Source organism: Petaurus breviceps, unplaced genomic scaffold (assembly GCF_028583685.1).
Source record: "Petaurus breviceps papuanus isolate PSGF00001 unplaced genomic scaffold, PetGlider_PUasm1.0 213, whole genome shotgun sequence".
Taxonomy (NCBI): domain Eukaryota; kingdom Metazoa; phylum Chordata; class Mammalia; order Diprotodontia; family Petauridae; genus Petaurus; species Petaurus breviceps.
Genome location: NW_027185860.1, coordinates 11,959,650 through 11,982,766, shown reverse-complemented (window position 1 = coordinate 11,982,766; position 23,117 = coordinate 11,959,650). Strand labels below are relative to the sequence as shown.

The following is a 23,117-nucleotide window of genomic DNA, read 5'->3' as shown; positions in this document are numbered from 1 at the left end:
AAATATATACTAATTTGCAATGGATGCTTATTTGGAGTTCATAAGATTTGGTACTGGAAAGGATCTTATTAATCTAGTCTGATGTTTTCATTTTACATATGAAGTAACTGAATCCCAGAGAATCTAAGTGACTTGCCAATGTCCCACAAGAAGTGGCAGGACCACATTTCAACTCAGATTCTTCAGTTCCCCAAACAGCTTTTTTTATCCCATACCATGAGTTTAACCATACAAGTATTAAGGTGAGATTTATTTATTCTGAAATTTATTTAATTAAAAATATTTTCAAGCATTTACTAAGAGTTTGCTTTGTTAATATTTATAATTTTGTCTTTTCTTTAGTAGCATATAAATCAAAAAGAAAGGTATGTATATATTGTATTTTGTTAAAACTTATGAAATTCTACTTCCTTGATTTGGGAAACTTTGTATCAATCAACAAACAAACATTTATTAAACACTTTGTGACAGTCACAGTGCTAAGCACTGAGAATACAAATATAAGCAGAAAAAGTCCCTGACCTCAGGGAATTTATATTTGAATTAGGAAGATAATGAGTTTAATAAATGAGTACATATAATGAGCATTAATATAGAGAGAATAAATGTAAAGCACCTAACTGTAAGGTAGTTGGGGGACTGAAGGTATTACCATTTGAGAAGATCAGGAAAAGCATCGTGAAGATGGTGAAGTTTGAACTGGATCTTGAATGAAGAGAGGGATTTCATAAGGTGGAGGTGCAGAAGTACATTCCAAGTATGTGGAATAAACAGAGCAAAGGCATGATTGAGAGATGGAGTGCCCTGTGTGAAGAAGAGAGAGAAGATTCATTTGGCGGGATCACAATGGAGTATGGGAAATAAAGCAATGTGCAATGAAGCTGGATAGTTTTGTTGGGGCCATATGGAGTGAAGAGCTCCAAAAGTTAAACAGAAGAACTTGCATTTTATCTTTGCTGTTATTGTTTCTTCCTTCTTCGAGAGGATCACCTAGAGGTAATGGAAGCCACAGGAAGTAATTGAGTAAAGATGTGATATGGTCAGACCATGGCTTGAGGCAAAAGTCTTTGCTAAATGGACTGCAGTAGGGAGTGACTTGAAGCAGGAAGACTAATTAAGAGGTTGATAGGAGGTTCACAACCAATTTACTTGAAACAAATATCAGAAACAAAATTTATCCCTTCTTCCATGTCTCTCCCAAGCACTGAAAAGAAAAAAATCCCCACAAAACTGCACCACTCTACTAAAGCCAGAACCATGTAAGTCTTTTACCAAAATGTTGTTGTATAAAGAGTATTTTAATTGAAATTTATCTTTTTTTGAGCTATCGGCTATTATTCAGTACTAAGTTTCTCAACATTAATATTTGTTTAATAATATAGTTCTACCATGAATACCTAATTTTGCATAGTCTAGGTGCATACAAATACACAAATATTCTCCAAAATAATTAACAGATGACATTTATAGAATACTTGAACAATGAGGAGTGGATATATCAATCATTCTTTACAACAACCTGTGAGGTTGATATTTATATGTATCATTCTCATTTAACAGATGAGGAAACCAAAGTTTAAGGCATTAAAGTGACTTTACAATAGTCACTTAGTCAATAAGCATTTATTAAACACCTTTTTATGTACCAGCCACTCCACCAAGTGCTGGGGTTAAGTGCTCTGCAGAAGCTCACAATCTAATGGGAGAGGTCCCATGCCAACAACTATGTATAAAAGAAGATATAGACAGGATAAACTAGAAATAATTGTAGAGGGAAGGCACCAGCATTCAGTGGGATTAGGAAAGACTTCCTCTAGAAGTAGAATTTTATCTGGGACTTGAAGGAAGCCAGAGACAGAGATGATAAAGGAGAACATCCCAGGCATGTGAAAATGTATGGAGATTGATAAAGGCCAACAAATTAGAAGGAGACCAATTTCATAGCATCACAGAATACATGGGGGTGAGTAAAGTGTAAGAAACTAGAAAGGTAGAATGGAGGTGTATGGGCAAGGCCATATTCATAGCACTAATGGTGACTGTTAGTGAGGCAATGCCCATTCAGTGAATAGGTCTCTCTAAAAAATGAGTCAATGGATGGTCCCTTTAATAATAATAATAAAAAATCAAACTGGGAGGGGAAGAACCTCAGCATTGCTGGTTAAAAGAGAAAGTTTACTTAGAGCTAGGAGGGCCCAAAAAATAACCATTAAGTGGTGCTTGGGCAGGGACCTATTGTTGTTCAATCCAGGAGATCCAGAGTGAATTGATAGAGATGATAAGGAACCATTGGAGTTTACTGAATGGGGAGAGGCGAGCAAGAGGGTGATACTATCAAGCTTAAACTCCTTTTTAAGGATTTTAAGGATTAAGGTTAAGGAATCTTAATTTGACAGGTAAGTGGTGGATTAATTGGAGTGGGGAGAGATTTGGGGCAGGAAGAGCATACTCAGTAAGTGTCAGAGGTGAGATTTGAACCCAGGAACCTAGGTCTCCAGAGCACTCTTTCCAATATACTGTATTTCTTTTGGAATATGCAGAATTGATTCTCTGTCAACCAGAATTTTTATCATGAAATAATCAGTTTGCTTTTAACTTTTAAGATCAAAGGAAAATGTTGGTGAGCCACACAGGTAGAATGATATATTATAATCAGAGTATCACAAAATGTGAAGTGTATGTGTGTGTTGTATATATATGTGTCTGTGATGAGAGGCAATGATTTGTGACTCACACTTAGGGTCTTTTTTTTTTTTTGCTTTTCATTTTCTTTCCTTGAAACTCCAAGATAAAATTATTATCATAATTGTTAGCATGATAATTTGTTTCAGTTGTTTCACAAGCAAAATCTACGTTGGAATGTAATCAGTTTTTTTCATAGGTCTATTCTAAACTTTAAAACTTATTTTGAACTGTACTGTGATTGGGTTTTATTCTACATGTTTTGCAGTAGCTTTTAGACCAACATATTAAGTCATTTGGGTCACTTTTCCTAGTGTGTTCTATGCTCCTCATTCCTTTTCTACCATCCTCCTAAGTGGTCAATGGAATATTTTAAAATTGTAACTACACCAGTAGACTTAGAGGCATTGGAATGGTAGCAAATAAAAAGAAGTAACCATAAAAAGGACCAAAACTTCAAGAAATTATGTTTTCAGGAGCAAGGTTGCTTTCTCAACCAATATAGATCACAAGCCTTCCTTGCCTCAGTAGATGAGAAGTCAAATGTGGTTCGTGAGTGGCCAAATTTCTGATGATAATAAACATCTTTTAACTTAGCTAGACTGGCCCTCAGAAAACAGACACACATTGCTGGGTCTGAGCCAGTTTTAGAAATCTTTCCAATTTGGGGTGGCTAAGTGGTGCAGTGAATAAAGCAGTGGCCCTGGAGTCAGGAGGACTTGAGTTCAAATCCGGCCTCAGACACTTAACACAAACTAGCTGTGTGACCTTGGGCAAGTCACTTAACCCCAATTGCCCTACCTTCCCCCCTTCAAAAAGCAAAAAAAAAAACAAAAAAAAGAGAAATTTTTCCAATTTGATAAGTTCTACCAGAGTTTGGCATTCCCTTTGAAGCCTGAAGATCACATCTGTGAAAAAATACCTTAATGGAGGGAAGAAGATAAAATTCAGAAAAATTTGATATGAAGTGCAAATGCTACCAGGTTGAACTACCTTTGTATAGAAATCTGGGAGAGAGTTTATAGTTAAACAACCAATAGTTCACACAAGGTAAAACAGACAATTTTGATCATATGATCAAATGAAGTTTTTATACAAACCAAACTAATGGGTTAAAAATTAGAACAGGTAACTGGAGAAAAATCTTTGCAGAAAAATAAAGGCCTCATAGACAAAGATATATAAAAAACAGAATCTGATTTATAAAAATCATAGCCATTCCCTAATAGTTTAATGGTCAAAGAATATAAATAGGCAGGTTTTTTTTTAAAAGCAATTGGGGTTAAGTAACTTGCTCAAGGTTACATGGCCAGTTATTTCTGGGTGTGGTGCTAAGTATCTGAGCCCGGATTTGATCCCCAGGTCATCCCGACACTGGAGCCAGTGCTCTTACTCGCTGAGCCACCTGGCCGCCCCGATAGGCAGTTTTTAATAGAAGAAATCCAAGCCATCAATAACCAAATGGAAAAAAAAATTATCTAAGTCATTAATAATTAAAGAAATTCAAATTAAAGCAACCTTGAAGTTTCACTTCATACTCTTCAGATTGGCAAAGATAACAAAACAGAAAAATGGTGAATTTTAGAGAGACTGTAAGAAAACAGCACTACTAATACCCTGTTGGTGTAGTTGTAAATTGGTTCAGTCATTTTGGAAAGCAATTTGGAATTAGGCCCATACTCCAAAGAGATTAAAGGAAAATGTGTACAAAATTATTTCTAGCAGCACTTTGTAGTATAAAAAGATGGGATCTAACAGGTTGTTCTTCTGTTGGGGAATGGCTAAACAAATTATGATATATGAATGGAATGGCATATTAATGCACCATAAGAAATTATTAGGTGGAAATTTTCAGAGGAAACTGGAGAGACTTTTATGAAGTGATTCAGGGCAAAGTGAACTGCACTAGAAGAAAAAAAATATATATATAAATGAAACAACATTGTAGAGAAATATAGCTTTGAAAGATTTTAGTACTCATCAATGCAATGGCAAACTGCTAGTCCTGAAGACTGAAGATAAAACATGCCATTCACCTTATACCTGGGAGTAACTTAAAATGCAGAAACAAATATTTTCAGGCATGTCTTAGGCATGGAGGGACAGTTTTTATTTTGTTACAATCATGTTCCTCCTTCTTCCTTTCATAGCAAATCTCTCTGAACATGGCAGGTAAAACTAGAATTTCATATATATACATATATATATACACACACACACACACACACACACACACGTGTGTGTATAGACAGATATAAAATGAATCTTATTGTTGCAATACCCTACCATCTCTGAAACTATTTTAAATATCTATATATCTGTATCTATATCTATAGAGAGACATATGTCCATATCTATATCTATATATCTTGTTGCAACAAGATACCATCTCTGAATTGCTATAATAGTTTGAAAGTGTAAGGTCCCTTATTGGGTAATCTACTTTTATGTTTTCTGTTGTTCACAAGATTAGTTCCATAAGGTCTCAATTGATTTTTTTTTTTTTGCTTTTTGGAAGGGGGAGGGTAGAGTATTTGGGGTTAAGTGACTTGCCCAAGGTCACATGGCTAGTAAGTGTTAAGTGTCTGAAGCCAGATTTTAACTCAGGTCCTCCTAACTCCAGGGCCTGTGCTCTATTTACTGTGCCACCTATCTGTCCCATCAACTGATTTTTAGTACATGAACTAAGCACTGGAAGGCCAGTCTGGTCAGGTTTTACTGAATTATGCTATCTTATCTCTAGCAGGCTTTACCAGCATTTTATAAAGAATCTGTACAAGTGACCTGGAACATGGAGATGATGAAGGAAATATCTTTACAAGTCTGTCCTGATCCATCTACATACGGACATTCATATTAAGTTTGTCTCAGACCCAAGATGATAGAATTCGTACGGGAAAGAGCTCTTGTCTTTCACCAATATCACCTGATGACCTCCGTCTCAAAGAATATGGTCTGGTTTGATTCTTCCCTGGATGCCTCAGCAAGTAGAAATAACTTACCCAAACAATAGTCTTTCTTGATACCACATACCCTATTCCTATCACCAACCTCCCAGCAACACCCAATCAAGCGATGACCTATACCCAATTTTACCTCTTGCCTAATTAAAACCTATATAAGCCTCATTCTTTTCCTCCTTCAGGGAATCTCTGACAGTCAGTGTGGGTAGGGCTCCCTTCCCAGTAAACTCAATAAGTTATCATTGGTTCCTAAATTTTCTGGTACTGGTTGTGGTTTCAGGTTTGTTCTGTGCTATATTGGGATACAGGCAATGCTGATATACTGTGAACCATTACTGAGTTTGTTCCTAGAAAGACAAACAAAATTCGGCTGCATGTGTATTTATTTCCCTCAAATCTTGTGGAACATGCATATAGAACATGGGAGCTCATCATAGCAATGAACTCAAGGATGGATGACAAAAGAGACCTTGTATATTCAGGACAATTTCTTCTCACCCCTTCCTCCCTTCCTGGCTCAGGATGCCTATGTCAGCTAAAATTATAGTCTCCAGATGTGTTAACCATGATGTGAGAAAAGAATTTCTTAATTGGATAGGTTGCAAATACAGTAAGATAGGAGAATGTCAAGGTGTCAATTGAAATTAAAGATCCAGGATATCTGTGTTTCTTTTACCAGTTAACATGACATAATATAAAACAAATCCCATTATTCAAGGTAGTGTCTGGTTCAAGGAGCCTTGTCCTTCATAGTCATAAACAGAAGAATGATCCTGGTCAGTTTCATCTGGTCTTGTAATTGCTGGCACAGGAAGGGTCATTTTGCGTTCACTCAGAGAGCAAAGCAAAACATGTCTTATGCCAGAACATGCAAAGCATTATGGTAGGTTAAGCTCAGAGTGGGCCACAATGTCTCTCCTGATTGACCAATTCGTGTTTTAGACATTTCCTGGGTCTTGGGGGTTCAAAATGCTTTAGGAGATGTCTACAATAATAAGCGAATTGGACTGTGACAGAATCCTTCTTAGGTCTTGAGTAGCAGGCATGCTCATGCATTCAAGCATGTGCTACCCCTCTTTCATGCTGGTAAGCAAACAATGATATCTGCTTGGCTGCAATAAGTCCCCTTAAGGAACTAATGTCCCCAGGCAACATCTTGTCCTGGTCTAATTGACCCCTTGAGGAATCTTAGCCTATCTGCCTCTCCTTTATTGGCCATAAGGGTTCTTCAGATCCCTTCCCTTTGGCCAAATATTTTGTCAAAATATTTTGGAGGCATCCTGTTTCCCAGAGCTAAAGCCCAGCAAGCAAGATGTATCATGAGCTTGGCATAACAACAGTCCTTTGTACTCCGAATGCTCTCACCTTTTGGCAAAGTGTATTGCTTTGACCAAGCACCAGGTGTTCACTGCCCCCTATTTCCCAGGGACTGAGAACCTCTATCATGTTCCTTGACTTGCTCACAAACCAAAACAGGTACTGTATCCTGCTGTGAGATAATCAACATGGAGACTGCTCGCACAAGACCAAGGAATGACTGCATTTTCCATGTGTGAACCTGCCATGGTAAATCGCTACCCAAGACATAAGAATGATTATGTAATAGTCCAGCCCCTTTAGGGATATGAGCATTGCCTGTACCCCAAAATGTTAAGTCCTTCTTCTCAAGAGGTGACTTCTTTGAAAGTAATTTTCCTCATTCTGAAATAAATTATGCCACTATTTTGTGTCTTGACATACCTGCCTCCAGCCTGCTCTGTTTGACTTTGGCCATTCCCAGGTTAGAAACTGGTCCAGTCTGGACGGTGTTCAAAATTCTGTTGACAGCCCACAACCTCAAGTTAAGAACTGCTAATCTATCAAAAGGTACCCCATATTCAAAATAGAGCTTCCATATTCTATCATTAGAGATTCATTTGGGCAATACCCTTCAGAGGATGAAGATAGAGGCTAAATGTCTTTTATGGCTTAGAATGGATTAGGGGTTAAATTAGAGACCAGTCAAACCCAAAGAGAAAGGTAGTCCACTAAACTTTATATAGTGATCCCTAAGGTCACATATTGATTTAGAAAACCACATATTAGCATTATCTATGGTCTATTGTTTTTTCCTATTAAATATTTCCCAATTACATTATAATCTGGTTCAGTATTAAGTAGTATTGGGGCAGCAATGAAGCCCTAGGGTCTAGTGTTTGACTCCTCTGTTCCAGACCTCATATAGAGAATGGTGACATTCTTTTTTAATTAACAGATAAGAAGAAGATTTTTGAAGGGTAAAGATAAGGGCTTTAAGGCAAAACTCAGAGAGAGCCAAAAATTCTTGGTCAAAAATTAATTTTATGCAAAATTACTTTCTTACATAGGAAGCAACTTACCAAAGTGCTAGCTGTTTTGCAATGGTGACAAAAGTAAATTTTATTTATTCTTCTGGTCTTTGATTTCAGGAGGCTTTTAGAGCTGTCTGAGAACCAAAAAAGTACCACTGTAGCAAAGCCTTGGCTGTCTGTCTTCCAAGGAGAAAAGAAAGGGAAAAAAGTAGCTACTTTGGGGAAGCAGGCATTAGGGTTCATTAGGAGTTGAAGGTGACAGATGATACTTTACTCTGATAACAAGGTAGCTAAAGAAAAGCCACCTACTATGGAGGACCTTTTAAAATTTATTTTTAACACTAAAGCAGACAGCTTCATTTTTAGTACAGTATAAAATTTAATGATACAATGTCCAGTACTGAGATGTTTGAAAAGCTAGAGTCTTTATGCAGCTTCGGAAGAGAGACATATTAGGAAATTTAAGAACTGAATTACAAATCAATATAGTTTAATCAGGGAGTTTTCTTAAGACTAGGCACAAAATGAAATGAGGAAGTTGATTGGAAGATGGGAATAGGAGGAAGAGAAGCAAAAAGATAGTTTTAGATGATGGTGCACTTTGGGTAAAAGCAGGTTTTGGTAGAGTGCTTTATGTGCATAAGGATTTTAGACTACCAGAGAGTAAGATGACTGAGCTCCTCCCTGGGGAAGTCAGTCAATCAATAAACATTTATTTAGCACCTACTATGTGCCAAACACTGTGCTAAGTGCTGAGGATACAACAACAGCAAAAGGCTAAAGACAGTCTGTGCTCTCAAGAAGTTTGCAGTCTAATGAAAGAGTCTACTGGGGGCAGAAAAAGGGAGTAACTGGAAGTAGAGAATAGGCTTAGATGGATCCAGAAGTGAATGCGGGAGGTAAAAAAGGACAGAATTCACCAACTCTGAAATTCTACCAAAAGCCAACACAGCCCCATATCCTCCTCTCCTCAAGGGCAAGGTGGTTGTCTGGCCAGGTTCGCTCAGTCTTTGATTCCCACGCCTATGTATTTCAAAGTATATAGTGAAATATGTATTTAAAAACAAATGTTGAAGTTAACCCCCAACAGCCTGTATTATTATAAATAAGACCCTTTTAGTACTTTGTTGCATCTGTGGTCCCATTGATGACTAATGAATCAACTCTACTGGAACAGATCCTGACTGATAGACACCTTTACATTCTGTGTGACACTTAATCATGTCATCTCTTGACATTGTTTGGATATTAATGGAACACACAGACTACCCATCAATTATCTCTTACATTTACTATAAGACTGGCATACTTTGCTTCTTAATCTGCTTATATTGTGCCATTTTTGCACAAGTCTTCATTGTTAATATGTCACAGTCTGCTCATTTTCACCTTATATCTCTCCACTGCACTTGGGGTGATGCTCAACCTTGAATCTTAAGAGGCTGTGATATTTCATGACTTACATTAATTACTTCATAACCAGAAGAATATTGACGTTAAAAATGTGAGTGTTTCAAGAAGAAACACAGTCACTAAAAACATTATACAATCTGTTAAAGGCAACCCAGCCTGCTTGCCTTTATCCACTTCTGACTTCTGTTTATTGTTTATCTGCTATATTTAAGGAAAAGATGCTGATTCACCAGCTCTATGGCTTTCTATTTAGCTGTAGTTTGGGAAAAAAACCTTTTTAATCCATTCGGTTTTGTCTTGTAGACTGATAAGTCAAACTCCTTTGAGTAATTATGAATCTAATTTAGAAGACAGCTATATTTCAGATCCTGATGCAGTAAGCACAGTGCCATCCACAAATAGCATCCAGATGACCTGAGAATCTATGGATAATCCTTCATCCATTCAGACTCTGATCTGTGTGACAGTGGCAAACATCTTTGTTCTTAAAAGTTATCTCTGTTATATATTTCAAAAAAAATCTAGCACATACCTTCATAGTATTTAATAAATGTACACATTTTAAGACAATACAAACGTCCATCTAATTAGTGGAGATCATTTCAAGCTTCTCTTTTTCTTAATAGTTCACAGATAAGTATAATAGGCTTGTATCCCTTGTAACTTTCAATCAATTGTGTGATTATAAGATTTGGTCTGCCATAAAATACCTTTTCTAAAGCTTGCTATTCTATTCCCATACCTTTATTAAAGGATGACCTCAATTCACAAGTACATTATTTTCCCAAAGGTGTAACTTGATAATCAATTCCTCAGTTCCATCAGAATTGCATCCCCTCCCGCAAAGAATTCCTGTGTCTATACTGGGGCTACACCAGCTGTTCTTCCCATCTTTACTTTCTTTAGTGCCATTTATTCTTATTCATACAGCATGCCAGAAGCTCTGATATTAGGATCAAATGTCCTGTTTTCTTTGATGGAGAAAAAAGGCCTGTTAAACAACTCTTAACAGACTTTTCCATTTTTCATCTTATTGTTGTTTTCCTAGTTTCATGCTTAAACATTTTTGGGATGATCTAGCTTAATTAGGTCTTTCATTCAATGTTCTCTTTACTTGTTCCTATTGTTGATTTTTACTACTCTATGAGGTGCCACAGATCATTCCTCTCCTTCGTTTTTGCAGGTAATTTTCTATTTAAAACCGTTGTTGCCTTTGACTGCCAAATCTTTTGATAAGGAGATCAAGCATTTTTGGCTTAAGATGATTTCTAGACTCCTGCTATCCAGTTTGAGAAAGAGATTTTATATCAATTAAGCTTCCTTAGGACAACATGATAATCTGTATCAGTCTGGTTTATATCCAATGCTCATTTTTTTCATCAACAACTTGTTTAGATAGCTCAGGTTGGAGTTCTTCACTTGTATGACATATTTTCTTATTTTTATTTTTTGTTTTTTTCTGAGCTTTTCTCTAATAACTCAATGGTCTGACTATATGCTAATGATTCAGAAATGACTTTCACATTGGTAGAAAGTAATTTCCTATAGATATTATATAATTATTTCCTTCTTTCATGTGTGTGTGTGTGTGTGTGTGTCTGTGATGTTACTTGGTAATAACTTGATAACTAATGCCTTATGACTCTCCTCTAGAGAAAAGTATTTGTGATCTATAAGGCATGAGGCCAATAGATATAGTCTACAACACCAAGATCTCTTTAATTTTTTATGTTTGAATTATGCTTTCCAAAATACTTCTGCCCACCTTTGCACTGAAGCCATGGAATATTTAAATATATGGTGGATGGTATTACTAAATTCTTCATAGAATTTCTTATTCTCAATTAGGGTACAATGATTTTCATGGTTGCACTTTTGCAAATACATCATGAGAAATGTATGTATCTTATCATCATTATGATCATCATCACCATCAACAACAATAAGAAACATTTGTTAAATACTATGTGCCAGGTGCTGTACTAAGTGCTGCGGATCCAAAGAAAACTCAAAGAGAGTCTTTGTTCTCAAAAAGCTCACAATCTAAGGGAAGAGATAACATACCGGAAATTATGTACAAATGTATGTATGTATGCACGTACACATCCATCTATCTATCATCTATCTATCTATCTATCTATCTATCTATCTATCTATCTATCTATCTATCTGTCTATCTATCTATCATCTATCTATCATCTATCTATCTATCAGCATTGGTATTGAAGTAGATTATGAAAAACTCTTTGTAGAAGAGTGGATTTTAGTTGGGACTTGAACAAAGCCAAGGAAGCCAGGAGATAGATATAAGGATGGAGAAAATCCCAGGCAAAGTGTATGAAATAATATTTCTTTTTATCTTTGTGTGAATGATGAAAAGAAATGTGTTAATTCCTTGATTTTTTTGTTTTTAGGTTTCAGTTATCACAAGAATGTCAACATTTATGCAATTCAGTGCTGGTTGCAGTACAAGAAAAATACAAAAAGAACAAAAGTTAATGTTATAGATGGTCTAAAAACTATATTATTAAAATGTAGCTCCTAGCAACCAGAGGGATGATGGGAAGTGATGTTTTTAACAGTTGGGAAGGTTGCAGAGTAAGAGCAGGAACTTGGCTGAACTCCTGCTCCAACACCTCCAATACCTGTAAAATATGACTCTAACCAAATTTTAGAGCTACAGGACCAACAAAATGACAGAGAAAAACAAATCTCCCACTGAAGGCAGCCTGGCATACTGAAAGGAAGTGTATATCACACCAGACTGGGAGCGAAGTTTAGTCCAGCATGAGACTCATGGTCCCAGACCTGGGGCAGCCCCAACCAGATTTACAGACTGGCCAGAGCAGACTTTATGAGAGTGAATCACCAGCAGCTGTGGTGGTTTCCAGACTTCTCAACCATAACCCCAAAAAGAAAGTAAAAGGTCAGTGGCGAACTCTGTTGGAACCAGGTGACAGAAGAGTGTGGTCTGGCCCTTGCCCCTGGGGCAAGAGGTGGCAGAAGCCTGGGGGCTATAGCTAGTGTTGCGTGGCTGCCTCCAGAGCTCCTGGATTGCAGATCATAGGGGAACCAAGTGACCATTCAGAGGGTAATCACTCTTGCTTTGACCTGCTTGGATCTGGATCATAGTCTTGGGTGGTGGTTCTGGGGTGTATGGCCAGTGTGCCAGAGTTTGGGGTGTCTGTGAAGAGGGCACCCTCCTCATACCTCTGATAAAACTTGTGAAAGCCACAGAGATTTGGGATGCATCTCTCTCCACTCTGGAAGCAGAGTTATACCTTGGTAAAGAGCTCAAAAGTCAAGTACTTGGCTGGCAAGATGAGCAAGCAGAGAAAGCACAATCAGATCATAGCATCCTTTTTTGGGGACAAACTGAAAACTTGGAACTAGAAGAAGAAGTCAACAAAGGCAAAACTCCTGCATCAAAAGCTTCCAAAAAAATATGAATCGGTTACAGGCCATGGAGAAGCTCAAGAAAGATTTTTAAAATCAAGTAAGAGAAGTGGAGGAAACATTGGGAAGAGAAATGAGAATGATGCAAAAAAAATCATGAAAAGAGAGTCAACAGCCTGCTAAAGGAGACACCCACAAAATACTGAAGAAAATAACACCTTAAAAAATAGACTAACTCAAATGGCAAAAGAGGCCCAAAAAGCCAATGAGGAGAAGAATGCCTTAAAAAGCCATATTTCCCAGATGAAAAAGGAATTTCAAAAACTGATTGAAGGGAATGATTCCTTCAAAATTAGATTGAAGCAACTGGAAGCTAATGACTTTATGAGAAATCAAGATACTATAAAACAGATCCAAATAAATGAAAAAATAGAAGGCAATGTGAAATATCTCATTGGAAAAATCACTGCCTAGATACCAGATCCAGGAGAGATAATTTAAAAATTATTGGACTACCTGAAATCCATGATCAAAAAAAGAGGCTAGAAACCATTGTTCAAGAAATTCTCAAGGAAAATTGCCCTGATATTCTAGAAGCAGAGGGCAAAATAGAAAATGAAAGAATTCACCAATCACCTCTTGAAAAAGATCCTTAAAAGAAAACTCCTAGGAATATCATAGCCAAATTCCAGAGTTCCCAGGTCAAGGAGAAAATATTACAAGCTGTCAGAAAGAAACAATTTGAATATTGTGGCAACACAATCAGGATAGAACAAAATCTAGCAGCTTCTACATTAAGGGATCAAAGGGATTGGAATATGATATTCTGGAGGTCAAAAGAGCAAGGATTAAAACTAAGAATCATCTACCCAGCAAAACAGAATATAATGCTTCAGGGGAAAATATGGTCATTCAATGAAATAGAGGAATTTCAAGTATTGTTGATGAAAAAACCAGAGCTGAACAGAAAATTTGACTTTCAAATACAAGAAGCAAGAGAAGCATTGGAAGGTAAACAGGAAAAAGAAATCATAAGGAACCTCTTAAAGTTGAACTATTTGCATTCCTACATGGAAAAACAATAATTGTAACTCATGAGACTTTTCTCAGTATGAGGATAGTTGAAGGGAATATATACATATATGTATGTATGTATAGGAGAATGTATGTGTGTATAAATACATATGTGAGTACGTGTATATATGTGTACATGTATACACAGACAGAGGGCACTGGATCAGTTGAATAGGAAGGGGTGATATCTAAAAAATAAAATTAAGAGGTGAGAGAGGAATATAATGAGAGGAGAAAGGGAGAGATAGAATAGGGAAAATTATCTCATATAAAAGAGGCAAGAGAAAACTGTTACAATAGAGGGGGAGAGCAGGAAGTTGAAAGGGAATGGTTCAACCTTACACTTGTTGAATTTGGCTTAAGGAGGGAATAATATACACCCTCGAGTGGGTATATTAACCCACGGGAAAGTAGGAGGAAAGGGGTAAGAAGGGGGTTTACAGACGGGAGGGTAGATTGGGGGAGAGGGTAATTATCAGTACACACTTTTGAAAAGGACGGGGTCAAAGTAGAAAGTAGAATAAGTGGGGGGGGTGGGATAGGTTGGAGGGAAATATTCTTTCACAATATATCTACTATGGAAATGTTTTGAGTAACTACATGTATACAACTTATATTGAACTGCTTATCTTCCCAGTGGGGGTGAAGGAGGAAGGAAGAAGGGAAAGAATCTGGAAATCAAAGTTTTAAGAACAAATGTTAAAAAAAATTGTTTTTTACATGCACTTGGGAAATAAGATATACAGGCACTGGGGTATAGAAATCCATCTTCCACTACTAGAAAGTTAGAGGGGGGAAAAGGGGAGGATATAAGAGAGAGCAGATTGGGGGAAGGGGTATTCAGTATGCTTTCTATCTTGGAGTGGGGTGTAGGGGAAAGATAGGGAGTAAATTTGTAACTCAAAATCTTGTGGTAACAAATGTTGAAAACTAAAAATAAATTAAAAAAACAATTGGAAGGAGGGAATGATCATGTGATTCAGGAGCCTTTCTGGTTATGGAAATCTTGCGTAACTTTTGGTCTTCAGGGAGGGGAGAGAAGACCTGGGTGCATTTGTAATGAGTTAGTTGCAAGTGAAAAGTGCTACTACCTTTAATATACTTCTTTGGATCTTTTTCTGGCTCACTGAACAACTTAAGGAATAATTAGCCTAAAAAAAATTGAATGTATTTACTTCTTCCATCTCCCCACTATTTCATTTTGTCTGGGGAAGTGGCATCCACTATCCTTAGGAATTACTAGGTTTTAAAGAATCTTGTCTATTTACTTTCTATACTTTTATAATGGGTTTTGTCTCTAGAAAAAGATTATAGTTACTATGTTTTGAGTGATTATTTGCTATTAAGGTGTGGAAAGGGAGAAGGATAAAAAAAAAAACAAACTCTGTCTCTCTAAATCTCTCTCAGCACATTCTCCACTCCCCCCTCTCACCCACCACACTCTGTCACCATCATTACAGAAAAAGAAAGTCAGTCAGAGAATTGAGGGCCAGATTGTGGTAGTTTTCTGTGTTTTGTGATTTGCCATGAACAAAAAGCTCATCTTCAAGTGGGCAACCTGCTTTTAACAAGCCTCTCCATCCTGACCTAGCCCAGTTTAGTTTGTTGCCAGGACCATCCATTAAACTTTCCCAGAATGGTAGAACCTTTTATCATTTTCCACTTACATAGCCTTTGAGAATTCAGGGCTAATCCTACACCATGACAATCAATCAACAATTATTTACTAAGCACATACTATGTTCCAGGCACTATCCTAGGTGTTAGTGACATAAGCACAAAGGACAAAACAATCTATTCATAAGGAGCTAGAATGGGAATGGGAATTTGAAGATCTTCCCTGTCCCTTAATAAGCCTAAAGGAATTTGAAGACTTTCCCTTCTTTGAAGATATATCCTGCCCCCTAATAGATTGAATGTAATCACATGGAGCTTATGGTAGGAGGAGTTTGCTGAAGGGTGGAGCAGAGCCCACTGAAACTGGGAGTAAGAGCAAGCTAGATTGGAGGGAGAGGATACATCCAAGGGAGATAGGTTTGTGAGTAAATTTTGGTTTTTGCCACCTTCTGTGACAGCTAGCTTTATGTTGGTTTGTAGTAAGGTTAAAGGATGCTGTGGCTCTCTGTGCTGTTACAACTTATTAACTTCTTTGCTTCTATAATGAAATTGGCTTACTGGATTTGGGATTCATTTTTTTGGTGTCTGAATAAATATTTTGCATCTACTTCTATATGGAGAATCTGTTATATTTTGCGATCAAGCACTATGCAGGCATTTTATAGTGATGGTTGGCACTGTGAATATTGAATTAGCACTACAGAATCTTACATTCTAATAGAAAAGACAACCAGTACATTATGTGTGTATGTGTGTGTGTATACACACACATATAGCATAAATAGAAAGTGAATATATATGTGTGGGTATGTTTGCATACATATACATATGCAAATTCATATATACCTCCATTTATACATCATGACAACCCCCAATAAGATCCAAAGGCTGAACTAATCAATAAGATTTCTTTGCTTTGCTTTAAAAATTCCCTTTCTTGTTTCAACAACTCCAAAGACCAGATAAGGCTGAATAGTGGGACTTCTCTTATCTTTTCTAGAGGCCTGTGCTGTGTGGGGGAGGCTTAGGTATCCTGGGATCATAATTTCCAACTTTGTCAATTGTCTTGTCCATCTGTATTTATGACTAAGAAACTTCCTTAATAAAAACAGGGAGAAAATAAATCTGAGGGACACAGACATCCTGGAATTGTCCTAAAACATATAAAAGAACTTTGTCACTCTTGTATCAGGTAGTCAGAACTTAGCTTTTGATTCCTTGTATGTATAAGCTCACTAGATTCATCTAGCTTTAAGAGAATAAATGATATAAATGTATATCATAACCTAGCATGTTTGCCTCCTTTAACCAAACTTTCAGGTCAACAGGTATGGTGCCATAGCTCAGATGAAGTGTTGGAATGGCAGAACAGCCGACCCCTGCAATACTATTGACTCAGGCGACTCAGGATTCATTTCTTCTGGAGTCTTAACTTTGATGGAGTTGGGTAAATTCCTCTATTGAGAGCTTCCAAGGGCTCCTACTAGTTTTGTTGAAGTCTGCAATTCCCTTAAGCTAGTTTTGAGAATGGGGACCATTTCATGTTAATTTACTTTGCATTAATTAGGTCTTCCTTGAGGATCAATCTTAGGAAATTAGCACAAGTTTTGCAAGTGCAGTTAGTTAACTAAAGATAGTCCAAATTATATTGGCCACCATAGGGCTCTTTTGACTGGTCAGAGCCACTTTATCTTAAAATCAAATTAAGTTTAAAGACCAACAAACTATCTAGTATAGCCAATTTGTGATGGGGATTTCTAACAAGCCTCTAATTCTCCTTCTTTCGGTCATTAATTGGGAGCTCTGCTTATATTTGTCCTGTCATTAATTGTGAATCTTGTCTGTCAATGTGTCTCTGTGTTTGTATCATGAGTGCTGTAAATGAATCTGTTATCTTGTAAGATTTAAAACATAGGCAACTGGAGTTTTCTAAGGGCTGTAGCTAGGTAAACAACAAACAAATCTGTAAGACTTTTTCTTTTGCTGTGGCATCTGGTGTGGCTAACTTGGATCTACAATGAAATGTTAGATGAAGATAAAAACATTTTAGCAGATTCTGGGAATAATTATTAAGAAATTAGAAATTGACTATATTAGGATTGCTGGAGAAAACTCCTGAGACTGTTGTAGGTAACTCCAGGAGCTCATCAGTGCTGAAACACCTCCTCCCAATCCTGGTCATGTAGCATTCCCCCACCCCTCCCCAAGAGTTTAGTGGGGATTTTTAACAGTCACAAATTCTTACTGATCCTTCTCATCCCAGATTAGATTAAGAGAAGAGAATTCAGGAGAACTGTAGGGAAAATTTAAATCACCCTTCCCCACCTGGCAAGAGGTGGGGAGGGATAACACTTGTGGACTGACAGTAGCCCTGACTGCCCTGTGTCCCTGAGCACCTTGTAGCCAACTTTTCTTGGCAAAGCCTGGAAATGTCACCTAGGTCCTGTACATTTTGTCTGCCCTGTCTCAGCAGCTGCAAACCACCCCAGGCTTAGTAAATTCTGCAGTTGTGGGGGAAGGGAGAGATGGAAGGATCAGGCCTATGGCGAACATTCCCTAATTACTGCCTCCAAGAATTATCACCACTGGGAAGTCAGCCTCTGCTCCAGGTAAACTAAACACTTCTCTGTTCTAGTTGCAAATTGTATCAACTTTTGGCAAACTATGTTATCTCTGTTTGACCTGTTCCCTGATTTGTAAAGGGAAAAATAATAATGGTTGTTGTTGTGGAATCAAAATAATATAGTGATTGTAAAATGTTTAACATAATGACTGGCATGTGTTAGATACAACATTATTATTAAAAAAAATTTTTTGTCTTTATTAATTTGTTTGTTTACTTTTAGTTTACAAGATTCAGTTCCACAATTCCTTGAGTTTCAAATTTTCCCTCTCTCCTTCCCCTTACCCCCCCCCCTATGAAGGCATACAATCAAGTATAGGATCTGCAAATACTTTCACATTAGACATTAGTCAGGTTATAAAGAAGGATTGTATCAGATGGAATGAACAATGGGAAAGAGGAAACAAAACCAAACAAGAAAAAGAAAAAGATCAGGTAGTTTGCTTCAATCTGGGTTCAAACTCAGTTCTTTCTACTTCTTTCTCTGGATGTAGACATCTCTCTCCATCATGAGTCTTTTGGGGTTGACTTATAACCCTGCATTGCTGAGAACAGTCCAGTCTATCAAAATTGGTCATCACACATACATTGTGTCTGCAATTGTGTACAAATTTCTCCTGGTTCTACTCTTCTCACTCAGCATCAGTTCGTATAAGCCTCTCCAGGTAAATATGAAGGCCATCTGCTCCTTGTTTCTTATAGCACAATAGTATTCCATTACATCCATATACCACAACTTGTTCAGCCATTCCCCAATTGATGGCCACCTCCTTAATTTTCCAATTCTTTGCTACCACAAAAAGAGCTTCTATAAATATTTTTGTACATATGAGTCTTCCTTCCACTTCTATGATCTCTTTGGGATACAACCCTAGAAGTGGTATTGCTGGGTCAAAGGGTATGAAATTACTTATAGCCCTTTGGGCATAATTACAGATTGCTCTCCAGAGTGGTTGGATCAATTCACAACTCCACCAGCAATGCATTAGTGTTCCAATTTTTCCACATCCTCTCCAGCATTTGTCATTTTCCTGTTTTGTCATCTTAGCCAATATGACTGGTGAGATGTGGTACCTCAGAATTGTTTTGATTTGCATTTCTCTGATCAATAGTGATTTAGAGCATTTTTTCATATCCTTATAGATATCTTTAATTTCTTCCTCTGAAAACTGCCTATTCATATCCTTTGACCATTTATCAATTGGAATGACTTGTATTCTTATAGATTTGACTCAATTCTCTGAGGATGCAACATTATTATTATCTCTCTGTAATTTAATGTAATTGTTAACTTTGAAGTAGTTTTTTTCCTTCTTGTTAATTTCTATATGTAATAATCTCAAAATTCAATTGATGTCATCTATTGTTTGTGTTATCTATGTATTTCTAAATTGTATTTCGAGAGATCATTGTGAAGTAGAAATGGTGTTACAGGGGCAGCCAGGTAACACAGCGAGTAAGAGCACCGGCTCCAGTGTTGAGAAGACCTGGAGATTGAATCCCGGGCTCAGAGACTTAGCATCCACCCAGAAACACCTGGCCGTGTAACCTTGAGCAAGTTACTTAACCCCGATTGCTTAGGGGTGGCCAGGTGGCTCAGTGAGTAAGAGCACCGGCTCCAGTGTTGAGATGACCTGGATCAAATCTGGGCTCAGATACTCAGCACCACACCCAGAAATAACTGGCCGTGTAACCTTGAGCAAGTTACTTAACCCCAATTGCTTAAAAAAAAATGATGTTATGGCAATTTTTTTTCTGGATTATGTTGTATGTGATTTGGGTTATTTTTAAGGGTGTGATAAAATTTGATAATTTGAAACTGTTATATTTGTATTATACAAGTAGTAATAAGACTGCTGATAACTCCTTGATAACAGATTATCGATTTGAAATCTTAGCTATTATGAAAATATATGGCAGTTTAAAGTTATACTTTCACATATTAATGATGAGATGAATGATTCTCTGTGCAAGGTGATTTAGGAATGCATTTACCTAAAGTTCTTTAAACTCTGTGTAGAAGTTTGGGTGTTGTAGGATATCAATTGAGCAAATGAGAATCCTTGAAAGAAAAAATTGGGGTGAGGTTTTCAAGTCTGCTTTGTCTAAGGATATATCTGAAGATACCAGCCCATATTTATTTGCTATTTAAGACTTCAATGGATTTCAATTTAGTATTGTTTTAAGCTCTGATTACAGGGCATGTTTAAGTCTTTTTGGTTATCTTGGTGACATGTAAATCTTCCTTCTCAAAACTAGTCTATTGTGAGTCCTCTAAGTAGTTTAATCTGTACCTGACAATGTAATTATGCAATTTTGTAAACTGTGAGAAAAACTTTATTGCACTGTTTGAACTTGATCCTGCATGGCTGGAAAACTGAACCATTTCTATGTGCCTTCAGTATCAAATCATATATTTTCTGGGAGCCCCTGTCAGGTCTACCTGACTATTCCCATAGCTGCCAATCTTGTAGAATGGACTCTTGGATCCATATGTCACATCTAAAGATGGCCCTTACTCCTGAGTGGACATCTGAGCCCATAGGAGACCTTACCCTCTCGTTTCAAAGGGTCCTGAAAAAGATATCAGACATAGACATATCCCAAGAGTTCAGACCAGACCTGAACAAAGAACAGCTCCCTCCTTAACTAAGCCCTTTATATACCCAAGATGGGTTTTGGTAGCTTTAGCATATTTTTACTTAGTTGCTCTATATTCCCATTATGCTCCCTACCTTGATCCCCTTTGCAGCCTGTTTCTTTGCTTGTTTGCAATTGCCCTGCAGTGGCTGCCCATTTCTGGGTATGTCCAACCATAGGGGAAGAGTGGCTTCTTCTTCCATCTTCCTATTCACCCCATGAAGCTGCCTCCATCTGACAAAGACTTCAAGCTTATCTTTAGTGGCTCTTATTTCAGGAAGCAGTTGGGAAAAATCCCGAATCCACCCAGATAAGGAGTTTTAGAACTTCCCCTCTTCATACCTTCCTTGGTCTAAAGGTCAAGCTTGAAGCTTGCCTTTGACCAAAAGGAGGAAATGACAACACCCAATAAGATCCAAAGCCCGAACTAATCAATCAGACTGCTTTGCTTTGCTCTAAAAATGCCCCTTAACACAATTTCAGTCACATGAAATTATAAAAGCTTTTGCACAAACCAAAAATGATGCAAATAAGATTAAAAGTGAAAGAATTAATATGATATCCAAGATAAATAAAATCGGTAAGACCAAGAGCCATCTCCTCATTTCAGAGTAAATGGACAACAATATATAACAATAAAACTTTTATGAAAAATTGTACCAAATCAGTAATAAGACAAATACATCTGACTCATTTGGGTTTTCTTAGCAAAGGTAATGAAGTGGTTTGCTACTTCCTTCTCCAGTTCATTTTACAAATGAAGAACTGAGGCAAACTGGGTTAAGTGATTTGCAGAGGTCACACAGGCAGTAAGTCTGAGGTCAGATTTAAACTAAGGAAGAGGAGTCTAGGTGCCACCTAGAAACACAGAACAAAGAGTCTCAGATAATTCTAGTGCTTGGCAAATAGTAGACAACTTAAATGCTTACTTGAATTTAATTCAGTGCTTGATTTTATTTCTTTAGACCATTCAACTTCTAGGATAAATTGGGGGATAATGAAGAGAAGGAAGGCACTAAAATTAAGGGGAATGGGGGAAAGACTTTTTGTCATTTTCATTATGAAGTGCTTTGTTTCTGTTAAAAACATATTCCATTGTATTTTCACTTCTAAACTTCCTTAGTATTATTTCTATTGATAGGAAATGGCATTTCGAAATCTATTTGTATAGTCTGTGCTTTCAATATGTTTTGAAAGGAATTAAACATTTTTTGGCCTATCTTTAATAATGATCATTGAACATTTTTTGATAATCAAGTTCTTAAAGTGAAGCATTTCTAGTTTGTGATTTTCTTCAGAAAGCATGGTTTTATTGTTTCCTATGACAAATATTTCTCTTAATTTTTCATTAGAATCACTTATTCCTTAAAATCTTAGTATCTCCAAGTATTAGAGTGATAAGAAAACTAGAAAACTTCAGCCTTGTTGTAACAAAACAAATGGTTGGTTGGTTGGTTGGTTGTTTTCCTTCGTTCTTGAAGAGGACCAAAATGACATCACTATGCTAAAGTCAAGTTTCAATATGTCTGACTGTGGCTGATGAGACCAATATAAGCTTGGAATGCTCTACCACAGGTCTGTCACAAATAGTCCATGTGAACATTTGGGGTGGATTCTCCAAATTTGTGCATCCTGTGTTTCCTTTGAGCTGTTTCAGTTCTGCTTTGCTCATGGAGTTCAGAACCTTTTCCAATGTGGGCATGCCATGCTGAGCAGTCCTGTGCCAGTTTCTCCCATGTCACACAATCAATTCCAAAGTTCTTGAGAGAGACCTTGAGGATGTCCTTGTATTGCTTCTTCCGACTACCTTGTGAATGCTTGCCCCATATGAGTTCTCCATAAAACAAGTCTTTTTGGCAAGAGTTTGTTTTGCATTCAAACAAGGTGGCCAGCTGTGATAGTAATGGCATTTAAAGATTCCCCTGTATTGGCTTGGTTTTTCAAATTGATTGTGTTAAAACCCAGAGCTTGTTAATCCCACCTGTGGGATGGACTTGATGTGAAAAGAGAGTCCTGAACTGGGAGGAGCTGGTGACGTAGATTTGGAGAGACAAGAGAGAGGCAGAAGAACATTTTGGAAGCAGCACCTAGTGGAGGCAGAGGGAGACTGAAAGGATTGTTGGGGGCCACTTTGAATTGCCCTGGACTTTTGAGACCTGTCCCCGGAGCTGCCAAGGACTGAGGAGACATGGCTGTTTTGCTGGTACTTTGTCTGTCTGTTTTGATGTTGTTTTGCCAGATTTGTCCACTGGTGAAAGACAGTCCTTTTGTTGAAGAAGTCCTGGAACCTGGCTGTTGGCTAAGAAGCCCTGAGACTGTCCTGCAGACAGAGTGAATACTGTCCACTGGTGAAGGACAGTGCTGTTGTTGCAGGGGTCT

General features: G+C 37.4%; 1 long non-coding RNA gene across 1 annotated transcript in view; it reads right to left on the bottom strand.

The window, feature by feature from the left end:
• Positions 1–339: 339 nt before the first annotated feature.
• Positions 340–23,117, bottom strand: part of LOC138165523 (uncharacterized) — a 112,985-nt gene continuing 90,207 nt past the window's right edge. Inside the window, exon 3 of the long non-coding RNA XR_011169371.1 lies at positions 340–804. This is a non-coding gene — a long non-coding RNA (uncharacterized lncRNA). The remainder of the gene's footprint in view (positions 805–23,117) is intronic.